Source organism: Carex rostrata, chromosome 4 (assembly GCF_964058835.1).
Source record: "Carex rostrata chromosome 4, lpCarRost1.2, whole genome shotgun sequence".
Lineage (NCBI taxonomy): Eukaryota > Viridiplantae > Streptophyta > Magnoliopsida > Poales > Cyperaceae > Carex > Carex rostrata.
Window position 1 is genome coordinate 6192632 of NC_135921.1, and position 14161 is coordinate 6206792.

Below are 14161 nucleotides of genomic sequence, written 5' to 3' on the forward strand. Positions count from 1 at the left end.
GTTTGGATCATTAATGGATAAATAACCTCAAATTAGAAATCTTGACCCACCCATATATTAATTCCTGCCTCTTTGTCTGATGTAAAATACCTACTCTTGGATTGAATCCTTTGGACTCTTTAATGTTCCTTCAATCAAAGACTGTTGATATGATCATGCGCTATATTGTTGGTAATGTGAATACAGCTAATTGTCATGAAAATTTATACAAGTCTGACTCTGAAACATATATTTTAAGAGAAAGAAATGAAATTCATGTACTATATATAGAAAGGTGTTATTGGTTGGATATGTATATTATATAATATAAATCTACGATATCAGATCCGAATTGCGCTGTGGTGCAACAATACAAGGGCTTCAGACGATTAACGGCCTTTTTGTATAGGTCCCACCTGGAAGCTTGTGCAGGATATCAGCACAGTACAAGGTCTTGTGATCGCTGCACGCTCTTTGTAAATACAGTAGTACCAATAACGGGAAGGCATGTGTGTGTGTGTATTAAAAATAACTTTATAACAACTTTAACAATTAATTTTAAAATTCATCAAATAAAAATAAAAATTATAGATTTTTTCTTCGATTTAGATAAATTGTGTATTAAAATTGGCAAAAGGAAATGTTTTTTTTAGTTAAATTTGAAGATCAAGCCAGCCAAATATTTAATATAGAAGATATTTATTCAGATTCTCATCCTCCGAACTCTCACACGGAGAGAATTAATTACATTTCCCACTAGAATATTATTGATTTTTCAAATGGTTATATTAATTATTATGACGTAGTCAAGATTTGAACCAGGGCTGACAAAATATTATAAAAAAAAATTTGGTTAACAATAAAAAAATTAGGATTACCAGTTCTCTAACTGCATGAGCCCAAGTTCTGAGCCACCTGCCCCCTCCTGTTCCACCAATCACCGCTAGACCCACCTCATGTCTGTGTTGAAGTCAATGGTTTTTCTTTCTGCACATCTGTTTCCCTATTTTTTGTTGTTTCTTTGATTATGTCATAAATCACTCTAAACAAAGAGGAAAAGAGGGTTAAAAGAGAAAATGAAAATACTGATCCGCAACAATTTGTAGGGAAAGAGGCGAACTTGCAAAGATGAATTAGTGGACTGCTAAAAAAATGAAAAAGAAATATAGATTGCGTGAGAAACTCGGGCTCCACAAGAATGGGAGGCAAACACTTTTTTTTTCAGAGTTGAGCAACAGTCTAATAACATATGTGTGAAAATTATTTTTCAAAATTCAGAGTAAAATAGCTGTCCAACTCTAAACTACTGTAATGCCGCCTCTGATTGATCATAACCACTCTCAAGTTTTCTTAAATAACAATTAGATATATGAAAAAATTATCAATCATTATTTATTTTCTGAAATGTAAACAAATTCTACCATTTTCCTTCCCTCCCTAGCTCCCTCCACAAAACATCTCATTTAGAGGTGGTAATCAAGCAGGTGATCGAGGTCGATCGGGTCATATTAGGTTGAGATCCGACGGCCGGGATCGTCTTGCTAGTTTCAGATCATTTTCAAAATTTGGGTCTTTCTTTGTTTAGATTATTGGATTTTAGACCGTCCGACTTCAGATAGACATGGATTTCAATTGGAATGGGTAGAGTTCTACTTATTTTGACTTTTCAAAATTACCATATTGTTTTGTTTGGATATGGGTCAAGTCTGGCGAGTCCTCTATATATGAAAATCAGCAATATATGTTTACCATGAATGCATTTTGTACATGCATCTAACATTGTGAAATTAGAGAGCAAAGAGGGGAGAGAGGGAATTTTCTATTATTTATAATGAAAGTAAAAATATAATTTAGAAGGATAAATGTTAGAGCTAAAATTTGGAAGGACAATATGTAATTTTAAAATTTTAGTAAGATAAATATGAGATATCTTATGTTTTAGAAGGAAAAATACGATATCTAATTTTGAAAGAAAATATGTAATTTCTTATGTTTCAAAAGGATAAATTTTACATTTGTAGTTTAGCAAGACATGTAATTTTAAAATTTATGAGTTGTATACATAAATTCGAAGTGCTACCGGTACTGCGGTAGCAATTTAGCCATACTCTCTCTCTCTCTATATATATATATAGAGAGAGAGAGAGACTAATGTGCATTCGAATGTATATGGGCCGAAATACATACGGTCCAAATTCGACTTTTTAAAATTCAAACGGCCGATCCGAACCGTTCTTGTTCTCCATATTAATATATGCTTGGAGACCAAATTTTACATTTTTCTGAATTTTTTTACTATTTATTAAGTATTTTACAAAATTGTTGATCCAACGGTGGCTTAACAAAACAGTAAAATCAGCAGCCACCGTTGGATCAACAATTTTGTAAAATACTTAATAAATAGTAAACAAATTCAGAAAAATATAAAATTTGGTCTCCAAGCACATATTAATATGGAGAACAAGATAAACGGTTCGGATCGACCGTTTGGATTTTGAAAAGTCAAATTTGAACCGTATATATTTCGGCTCATATACATTCGAATGCACATTAGTCTCTCTCTCTATATATTTTTATTTTTAGTAATCCAAATATTATTTGTTATAAAGAATAAGATGTGGGTGTTTTTTCAATTAACTAGTAAAAATAGTTGCGATACAATTTTAAGTGCCGGGGTCTCATTTGTGATTACAAGATTCTAGAACGATCTTTCCAACAAAATTGTTTATTATTAAATAATCCAATTAGAAAATTAAATAGTGAAATCCATCTATAATTATTTTTTGGGGGTTTCATCTATAAAAAAATATATTGGCTACTTGTTGCACACAATTAGCTTGCTTTCTTGGATTCCTTTCTCTAAAGTCGAGATTAACTACTACATTGCACGCAATTATTTGCCCTACTTGTCCTCTTATAATGCAGGCTTTGTGATAGTTTCGATTCATACAATATTAATATAATTTCTCACTTTCTATTTTTTTTTCCTTTCTGAAATTATATATTTTCCCAAGAAAGTACTGTATCATCCTATACTATACAAATGACTGAATGAGACAGTTGCTGTGGCGTGCATTGCTTCAAGTAAAAAGGTTTTTTTTTTTTTTTGTAGTTATCACTGCCCATAATTTACAATGACAAGTTTAACATTTGTAAAATTTGCAATATTTTATTTGCTAAATTAACTAAGAACATAAATGCCATCAGTTTGGTATAAAATTAAGCAGTCACATTTACTTTACAAAGATTGATGAATTTCATTTTTTGAGAATAAATTAAGAAAAATAATTATAGTTTATCACTGCCCAAAGTTTTCAATGACAAGTATGACATTTGTGAAAAGAATTTTTGGTTAAATTTCTAAGCACATAAATTACGAAATTAAAAGATTCATGAATTTCATATCTTTTGAGAAAAAAACAAAATTAAAATTAAAATATGAAGTGTCAGCCTTAAAAAAACTAGCAAAATGTGATTAGATAGTTGACATTACGAAATGTGATAGAAATTACAAAATTATTAGCATAAGACAAAAGAGCATTGTCTTCACTTGGTTGAACAGAAGGTACTGTGTTAGAGATGCAATAGCCACAGATATTTGGACTCATCTCCTAAGTCACCCCTTTTAATATTAGTTAATGCATTCCAAGATATATTATATTCTTCTTCAAAAAAAAAAAAAAACTTCTTCAAAAAAGATATATTATATTAATTGATCTCTACAATCACTTCATTATTAATTGTCCTTTGTGTGTGTTCTAATGTTAGTCGTTTATGTTTTCAAGGTGGAATATTGTCTCTAATTAACAACTGCTTTGGTTCCATTCTTATAAAATTGATGGAGCTGGTTTGCATGGTTTATGTAACGTGTTAGGGCTTGTTCGGCTGTCAGGCGGGAATGAAAATGGACTTGAATTCGAGTTTAAATTGAATGGCTGAAATACTGTGTTCGTGGGGAAAAAAAAAATAGAGTGAATTTTTTTTCTTTCTATGAGCACAGTGATAACCGAATAGGCCATAATTGTATGATATATATGCATAACAACAATTCATTTGTATTGTATGTTCTTTAATTAATTTTTAGTTTTGACAATCACACCGTAACTTCTAATTTAGATAATTAGCATACAAATATGATAACAAAGTCTCCTGTACATAAATAGACACATGTTCAAATTTTAATATGTTTTTTTTTTTGACAAATATTTATATATTATTATTTTTCTAAAAAAAACAAATATTTACAAAAAGAGTGACTAAAAAGGTCCTTATTTAATATTACCAAATCGTTATTTAGGCATTGCCTTGCGTTGAAAAGAGAAATAAAGAGCTCTGTTTTTCATGACATCTTTTTTGTTTTGCACAATCTATAAAAATAAAACAAAATGAAATTTTAAAAATACCTCACAAAGGGGGCACTTCAGCCCAAATAAAACATGCAAGTAATGAATCTATCTCGGCCTTTAATTTTAGATGCAAAATAAAAAAAAAAAATGAAGGCTTATTTTGATCTCCACACCTTAAAAGCCTGTGACACCAGTAAAGGGTATGGCCCTTCTTTGGGCTTAGGCCTATTTTATATTATTTTAGATCTTATTTGGTGGATTTGCTTGGAATATCTACTTCCTATATTTACCCCCAAAATTCTATCCTTTTTTTCTCTCTCTTCTTTTCAAATTTTCTCTATGGAGAAGTGAATTTAAGCTGATTAAATAGTAGATCGAAAATCTCACGCGTTTTTGCTTTGAGTCTCTGAGCATGAGTATAGAATTGTGGTTCTTCAACTTGGTTTGTTTTAAGATTGTTAAAATTAGTACTTAGAGAGAGAATGGCACAATCAAATTTAGAGAGAAGAATGGCTCCACATTTCAGCGCAGAGAGAAAGGAAGGAGTAGCGCGTGATTTTCCTTGCTACAGTGAAACCAACATCTTGATTTGGTGGGTATGTATTTCAGAGGTTTGTACAGCACATTCTCCTCTCTACAATAATGCGTTCCTTTCCTTGTTAGCCCTTTGGTCAGGTTTTTCTAATTTACTTAAAACCTTAACCTAGATCTATGTAAGAATTAAATAAGCACAACGGAAACTACATACTTTCCATCTTTATGGCCTTCCGTCTATTGCCTCTCAAGCAATATCAAAGGAATCGATGAAGATGGCTTGATTGACTTGCTCGCACGCTCAATCGATAAATTACTTGGCTAGCGAGTCCTTCCAAAACTCTTGAACTCTCTCTTATTTGTTTCTGTAACACAAATTGAAGGCATAATATTGTTAGTTTGTAATAATCTAGAAGTCAATAATACGATAAATTAATCATAAAACTTTGTTCATGAATTGAATGTTTATTTATATATCATTTTGTTGCCTTGAGTATTATTGAAATTATGGATCATTTCTAGTTCATGACTGAAATTGTGAAACTCCATAATATAGATAATATATACTCTTAAAAGTCACTGACCAAGGTAATTAGCAGGAACACTAATTACTGCGATAAGGTTAGCATGTGGATTAAAAGATGGTTAAGTTTTACAAACCACCTGACACGAGATGTCATTTTAATCACATGGATACATGTTCTAGGAACATGGTATTTGACAGACCCCGAATGAAACATTAAATAGAATTGTGTTCGTGTCATTTATGTTTTCATTCAGTGTCAAAGTTCTACAGTATGAGGTATTTATCGTTCCCACTAAGAAATATATATGAGTAAGTGTTATCTAACGCTGTCCGTAAAAAGCAGCCATAACGGTAGCATTTCCATATATATAACTTAGCTGAGGAAGTGATAGTCTGCCAAGAATACTATTTGTCCCTCGTATCTCTATACGAGCTATAGCATCACTGGGCCCCTTGATAGAGTTAGATTATCTGCATGCGGTATAATTACAAGAGTAATTATATTTGATAATCTACTTAAGATCAAGAAAAGATACAGTTAACGAGGATGACACATATCTACCTTAAAACTGATCTGATAGCTATGAGACAGAAGAACTGACACAAGTAAATTGTTTACTGGATCGTGATATCGTACAGTACAGCATCATCTGTGTAATTGGATGGTCATGATGTGTTGCCAGATGCCACCCATGACTAACAGAAGTTAAAAACAGAAATAATAAATGATAACAGACTGCTTCGGACTAGGCTGATTTTCTTTTAAATATTATGAGATAAGAGAAGAGAAGAAGAAATTGATTTGAAAAGATTCTTTCTTATTGATTCAGATGTTTTCATCTCTGTGTTTTTATAGCCTTCTATATATGTGACTATGATTGACTAACTACAGTAAAGAGTAATCTAACTATAGTAAACGGGTTGTTATCACAATAGAAATGATGCTTCTAGGTCTTGGAATCATCAGCATTATTGCCTGGACAGGATACCTCCAGTATTGCTCTATTACCCCCCCCCCCCCCCCACAAGTGGAAGGGGACTCTGTCACATGAAGCTTGGTGCGTAGAAATTGAAAACGAGCAGTAGGCAGAGGTTTTGTCATAGAGTCAGCTAGCTGATCCTGTGAGCATAAAAAGCGAACCAAGAGCTCTTTGGCAACAACCTTCTCACGCACAAAATGGAAGTCGATTTCGACATGCTTGGTGCGGGAGTGAAACATTGGGTTCGAGGCAAGAAATGTGGCGCCTATATTATCACACCATAGAGTCGGAGGGGCAGCCAAGGGAACACGCAACTCGGTGAGTAAATACTGAAGCCAAAGTAACTCGGCACAAGTAAGCGCAAGACTCCTATATTCTGCCTCAGTGCTTGACCGCGAGACAGTAGGCTGCTTCTTAGCACTCCAAGAAACCAAATTGTTGCCCAGAAAAATACAGTAACCAGAGGTGGAACGACGGTCATCAACCGATCCCGCCCAATCAGCGTCACTGTAAGCATCAATGGTCATAGAGCGAGAGGACTGAAATGACAAACCATGAGAGAGTGTACCTAGAAGATAGCGAAGAATTCTCTTGGTAGCTGTCCAATGAGCAATAGTTGGTTGTTGCATGAACTGAGATACCTTATTTACAGCGAAGGATATGTCGGGTCTCGTAATCGTAGCATACTGTAATGCACCAACTACGCTTCGATACAAATGAGTGTCTGAAAAGAAAGGGCTGTCTAATTTAGACAAAGGAGGAGAAGTAGCCATAGGAGTGCTACACGGCTTGCAAGAGTGCATGTTTGTGCGGATGAGAAGATCAGTGATATATTTTGTCTGAGAGAGATGCAACCCATCAGAAGTTGGAGAAACCTGTACCCCTAGAAAGTAATGCAAAAGACCAAGGTTTTTGATTGCAAACCGTTGCTGAAGATATGCAAGGCAGGAGGTGAGGAAAACCGAATCACTCCCAGTAAGAAGAATATCATCAACATATACTAAGAGGATTGTGGTTTGGCCATTGGAGTGATGCACAAATAGCGATGGATCATATGCAGAAGCTAGAATGCCGAATTCAAGTAAAGCTGAATTCAATTTGTGAAACCAAGCCCTCGGGGACTGTTTCAGTCCATACAGTGATTTGGAGAGGAGGCACACATGATTAGGATGAGAAGAATCGACAAATCCAGGAGGTTGGCTCATATACACTGTTTCGGCTAGATCACCGTGCAAAAAGGCGTTTTGCACGTCCAATTGGTGAATCGGCCACTGAAAAGAGACGACAAGAGACAGAATTACCCGAATTGAAGTTGGTCGAACCACAGGACTGAATGTATCGAGAAAGTCCACGCCTTCAATTTGATGGAATCCCTTCGCAACGAAGCAAGCTTTGTGTCTTTCAATGGAGCCATCCGACCGACGCTTCAATTTAAACACCCATTTACACCCGACAATGTGCTGATTAGCGGGAGGTTCAACTAGAGTCCAGGTGTTATTCTTGGCCAAGGCATCAATTTCAAAAGCCATGGCTTGCCGCCATTCAGGAACCGAGTTTGCTGCAGAGAAAGAGGTAGGCTCGGAATCCAATGAAGCTAGGTAGGCAACGTGATTAGGAAATTGACGAAGCCGTCTGGTCTTATCCTTGGTGCGAGTCACCATAGGATGAATGGAGGTGGTCGGCTGTGTAGGTGAAGGGTTAGGAGTTGGCATGTCAGGAGTAAGAGGAGAAGTAGTGTGCAGCGGATGGGGTCTGGGTGATGAGGGAGTAGGGTGCAGCGGATCGGGTCTGGAAGGAGCAATTGATATAGATTGGTCTGTTGGAAGAGATGGGCCGTTAGGAGAGGCATGAGGTTCGGTGGGAGTAGAAGGAATGGTAATGGGCTGAGAAGAGATAGGAAGGCCTGGAGAGGTAGAGTTGGTGGGCTGAGCAGAATTATTATTTGTAGGAGAAAGAAGAAGAGGCCCAGCGAAAATTGAAGCAGGCCCAGCAGGAGAATCAATTGCATTTGTGGAGACAGAGAGCTGGGAAGCTGTTGTCGGCACCAAGTTGGAGGCAGAGAGTTGTTGAAATCGGAAGCTAGCCTCATCAAAAATAACATTCCTGGAAATAAAAATCTTGTTAGATGGTAAATGTAAACAACGATAACCCTTCTGAGAAGTGGCATATCCAATGAAGACACACGGTAAAGCCCGGGGTTGGAGTTTATGTTCACTGTAGGGACGAGTGAGGGGAAAACACAAACATCCAAGAACCCGAAGAAATGTGTAGTCAGGTGAAGCCCGAAAAAGAGAGGTGTATGGCACAGTATTATTATGAGAAGGGAGACGATTTATTGTGAAAACAATACTTGAGAAAATATCGTCCCAATAAATCGATGGGATAGGGGCATGGGTCATGGAGGCGATGGCAAGCTCGACAATGTGTCGATGTTTACGTTCGGATATCCCGTTCTGCTGTGGGGTATAGGGACATGTTGTTTGGTGAAAAAGATGAGGAAAGCGAGTGAGAATGAGTTTGTATTCGGTACCACCGTCGGTACGTAAAGTTTTGATGGTGGTAGACAAGAGATTCTCAACTAGCGCTTTAAAGCGAGTAAAAATAGAAAGCACTTCGCCTTTGGTAGCCATGAAATAAATCCAATTAAATTTGGTAAAATCATCAACAAATACAATATAATAGCGATAGCCATTCCATTAAGTAACCGGGGAAGGACCCCATGTTAGTTTGTAATAATCTAGAAGTCAATAATACGATAAATTAATCATAAAGCTTTGTTCATGAATTGAATGTTTATTTATATCATTTTGTTGCCGTGAGTATTATTGCATTTATGGATCATTTCGAGTTCATGACTGAAATTGTGAAACTCCATAATATAGATGATATATACTCTTAAAAGGTCACTGACCAAGGTAATTAGCAGGAACACTAATTACCGCTATAAGGTTAGTATGTGGATTAAAAGATGGTTAAGTTTTACAAACCACCTGACACGAGATGTCATTTTAATCACATAGATACATGTTCTAGGAACATGGTATTTGACAGACCCCGAATGAAACATTAAATAGAATTGTGTTCGTGTCATTTATGTTTTCATTCAGTGTCAAAGTTCTACAGTATGAGGTATTTATCGTTCCCACTAAGAAATATATATGAGTGAGTGTTATCTAACGTTGTCCGTAAAAAGCAGCCATAACGGTAGCATTTCCATATGTATAACTTAGCTGAGGAAGTGATAGTCTGCCAAGAATACTATTTGTCCCTCGTATCTCTATACGAGCTATAGCATCACTGGGCCCCTTGATAGAGTTAGATTATCTGCATGCGGTATAATTACAAGAGTAATTATATTCGATAATCTACTCAAGATCAAGAAAAGATACAGTTACCAAGGATGACACACATCTACCTTGAAACTGATCTGATAGCTATGAGACAGAAGAACTGACACAAGTAAATTGTTTACTGGATCGTGATATCGTACAGTACAACATCATCTGTGTAATTGGATGGTCATGATGTGTTGCCAGATGCCACCCATGACTAACAGAAGTTAAAACAGTTTTAACTCTGTTTACCAACATAACACAGATCCTATTGGGTCACACCATATAGGAGCTACTCGGAGAATCTTACTGATTAATTATAAATTGATTATAATTAATATTAAGATGGTTATAATTAATTATACGTGATATAATTAAATTATAAATGTCATTTAGAATGACAAGCAGAAACAACGGTTAATTTATAAACGCACACGTTACGTTGTATAAAAGTTACCGAACAATAACCGAAAAGAAATATAATTGTACATGACAATTATATATATATGATTTGGAATTTTAATTGTTAATTATGGGTTTGAATTATGGATTTAAAAGCCCAAAATAATCAAAGCCTTAATTAAAATTAAAGGCCCAAAGTCAAAGCCCAAAATCAAAGCCCAACACTATTCATGCCTTAATGGGCCAAGGGTAAAATGGTCTTTTTCCCTTGGTGCCGACTTCCCATGTATTGACATGTGTCATGTGAGGTGGCAAGGGTATTTTGGTCATTTCACATGATAAAAGGATGAGGTGTCAAGGGCTTTTGGTAAATAGATTTGTTTTGAGGGGTATTTTGGTCTTTTGCAAACCTCCTCAAAAGTCTATAAATAGAGGGGTAGGGGTAGAGAGAAAGACTCACTAATTCACGTGTTAATCTGATTACTTCGTTAATCGGTTTTTCTCTCTTCCTTGATTTCGGTTATTTCGAGATTAAGAAATAATATATTTTGTGTAATCCTACGGTTTAGCTTTTAAGCAAAACCGAGTTACTTCGGGACACAAATATATTTATTTCATCATTTTCTCGGTGAATAGTGTTTCTGCAGAATTCCGCAGTTTACGGTATTTCTGGCAGAAGAAGTAAATCGCTCTCCGGTTAGTCCTGGTGGATAACCAATAGAGGTATCACACGTGTGATACTGCGAGTCGATTCCATCCCTGATGAGACTCTACTCGCTCGGTCCGCATTCCAACTGAGATTTGGAATCAAGGTATAAATTGTTATATTAATCTATTTAATTTGTAAATAGATTTAATGCTTTAGGAAATCAATTATGGAGTAGATCTGTAAATAGGATTAAACGAATCTTCTTGATTTATTTAATCCGTAGCTTAAGTTAGATGTAAAATTTTTTGTTTTACTCTTTCCGCAGCTTAAGCTAATTAAATAGGTTTGAACCGTTCCACAAAACCCAACAAATATTTGGTCTTTTATGGACCAAGACGGTGGATAATGATCATGATGAGTTCAAGGTTACGGAGACCCAACCCTTTTATAGTAGTGCAAAACTTGTGAAACAAGTTTGCCTAGCTAAAACTTATGAAACAAGTTTGCCAAAAGATGTGAAAACGTGTGCAAGTCAGTTTACACCTTTTCCTGAAAATTTCGGGCTAAATCGGGAACCAAATAAATGTTTTCAATTTCCTTATTTAGCCTAAATTTATCACTGCTATTATTTTAATCAACTATAATCGGTCCATTAACAATTATAATTGATTAACATTATTCTATATGTATTCGTATCCAAAACCTTATTTAAATACGTATAATGCCATGACTTAATTAATCACATTGTTTGGCATATTTTAATCATTACATAAATGTAATCTTGCGACACTATTTGATATCATAATCATGATGCACGTATGTCCAACTTAATTATTGTAATTAGATGTCTCTAAATCCAAAATTCCTTTCTTCTTATAATATCTTCTTATGAAGTTGGTGAACGACATGGACAGACCGCGAGCTCATGGAGTTCACTTTCATTTCTGTTCCTTCCTTTAATGACATTAAAGGGGGTTCCCCTCCGATATTGAGCACACCCTTAGGCCGTGCTCCAAAAAGGGGTACGCGGAGAGAGGGGAAGAGCGCGAAGGTAAAACGGTGCGTGACCGCATCTGTCCGGTGACGTTCACCGGCTCCAGAAGGAGGGAAATCAGAGTGGGACAGAAAGATAACTCCACTGTAGCAAGGAGAACTCCATGTACAACTTCGCTGAAATCCCCCCCTCCCGATTTGAAGTGTAAGTTTACTGTACGGAGGTGAAGCCTCATTCTATTGTCCTTCCCTTTCCCTTCTATTAATGTTGTCCACCCCCTCTCTCTCTGAAGCACAACCTTAGTGTAAATTTTTTAAATTTCATATGATAAAAAGATTCCCATTTAAAAGATCTATATTTACTTGTACAAGATATTGTGATCTTAATTTGTGCCACTAATTTTAACGTTAAAAGAATTTTCTCTGAATTTGGGCCAGTAATCAATAACTGACGAGTCCCCACAATTCTTTGTTTACATTTAATTTTGATCTTGGTATAAAAGACCTATGCACTTTTAGTGTACATTTTTGAAGTTCCATATCATACAAAGATGAGTAGAATTAGGGTATTCCTAAGTTCTCTAAGTTTTTTTTGTGAACTCAACTCTAAAGTCTATCGGATTAACTTCAAATGACAAATTCAAACCGTTAAAATCCTTCTATCTTACAAGTGATGTGTCTACATGTGAAAATTTTGAACTTTCGAATCAATTTAATATAAAGTCAAATGGTCAAAATTATAAGGTTTATAAATTAATTTTAATGCATTCATTTTTTGGACGTCTTTTGATCACTTGACTATATAGAAAATTAATTTAATATTTTAAAATTTTCACATGTAGACACATCACTTATAAGATAGAAATATTTCAACAGTTTGAATTCGTCGTTTGAACCAATCCGATAAATTTTAAAGTTGAGTTCACAAAGAATTTGATGAACTTAGGAACACCCTAGTACTAAAGATTCACATTTGGAGATCTATATTGTACTTTGTACAAGATAATGTGATCTTAATTTGTGTCACCAATTCTAACTTTTAGAAAAATTATGGAGCATCAAAATAAAATTAAAATTGGATTGACATGTTAGGCCTATTTTTTGTCATTTGGACAACATAGAAATTTGCATCCGTTCTCAAGCATACATGGAACATGAGCCTAGTATTTGAATTTTATATTCTAACCTTCAACTAAGTAGATAAAATATATACTGGGGAGTGCACTGATGTAAGGTGCTATCCGTGGGGACAGACCTCAATGCATTGAAAAGGTAGTTAATTCCACTCCTATAATTTTAAATTTGTAGTTATTTATATTAAAATTTAGATTTTTTTTTTTTAGAAGTGTCTGTGTAGTTATGCCCCTCTCAATAATAATTAAAATATTTATTTATAGTCTAGTGGTTAAAATTTTATTTTATAGTTGAATCGTTTTGAATTCAAATTCAATCACCACATGTGCATTTTAATTTTCAGCCTTCTTTATTAAATATTTCTAATTCTGTCCCTGACCATTCGTCCAATATAATAACACCAAGGCAAGCAATAGAAATTTACAGTCTAAATACCCATCTTATGATCATAATTTGTAAAACAAAATTTTGGTTAGGAACCTATTCAGAAAGTGGAAGAGAGCGGCATGGGCAGAGTCACCGTAGAAGCAGAGTTGTGCGCGCGCAAGTGTGAGCAGGTGACGACGCAGCAAAAGAGGGAGAGAGGAATTAGCAACGGAAATTTTGGGACCAATTCAGACCGTTTGATTAAAATTTAGACCAATTCGATCCACGCGTGTAATGTCCGGGGCCTTAATATTCTTGTAGATTTAAATCGAACGGTCGTAATCTAAACACAAAAGTTAAGCTAACTCGAGATGATACAAATTCGAGCGCACGGGAGAGAAGAAAGCGCGCATCGGTGGTCTTCCAAAACAAAATTTAGTTGGGCCTTCGCAAGAAATTTTGGGCCATGGGAGAGACCAAGTTTAAATTTTGAGGTTGATATATGGTATTTTAGTAAAGATTGTAAAGATTCTAAATAGCGCGCTATAGCGTTTTCAGGTCATAAAAGCTATGGCGCTATCAGAGTTATAGCGCGCTATATCACGCTATAGCGATGCTATTTGAGTATAGCGCTGCTTTTTTAACCAATTCGCTGTGACGCGATAAACGCTATTTAAATCTTTGTATTTTACAAAGCCTACATCAACTTTGTATTCAAGTCTTCTTTTAAAAGTTCAAACAATTAATTTGAATAGTTTAATACGATTCTTCACGTGAAAATATACTTAGAGAATAAATTTTACATTTTTAAATTGTTTTACTATTTTAAAAATAAATAAAAAATCACCCAATCTAAAATCGTGGACCATTCAAATATATTTATATATAAAAATTATATTAAATAGTTCAAATAGACTATT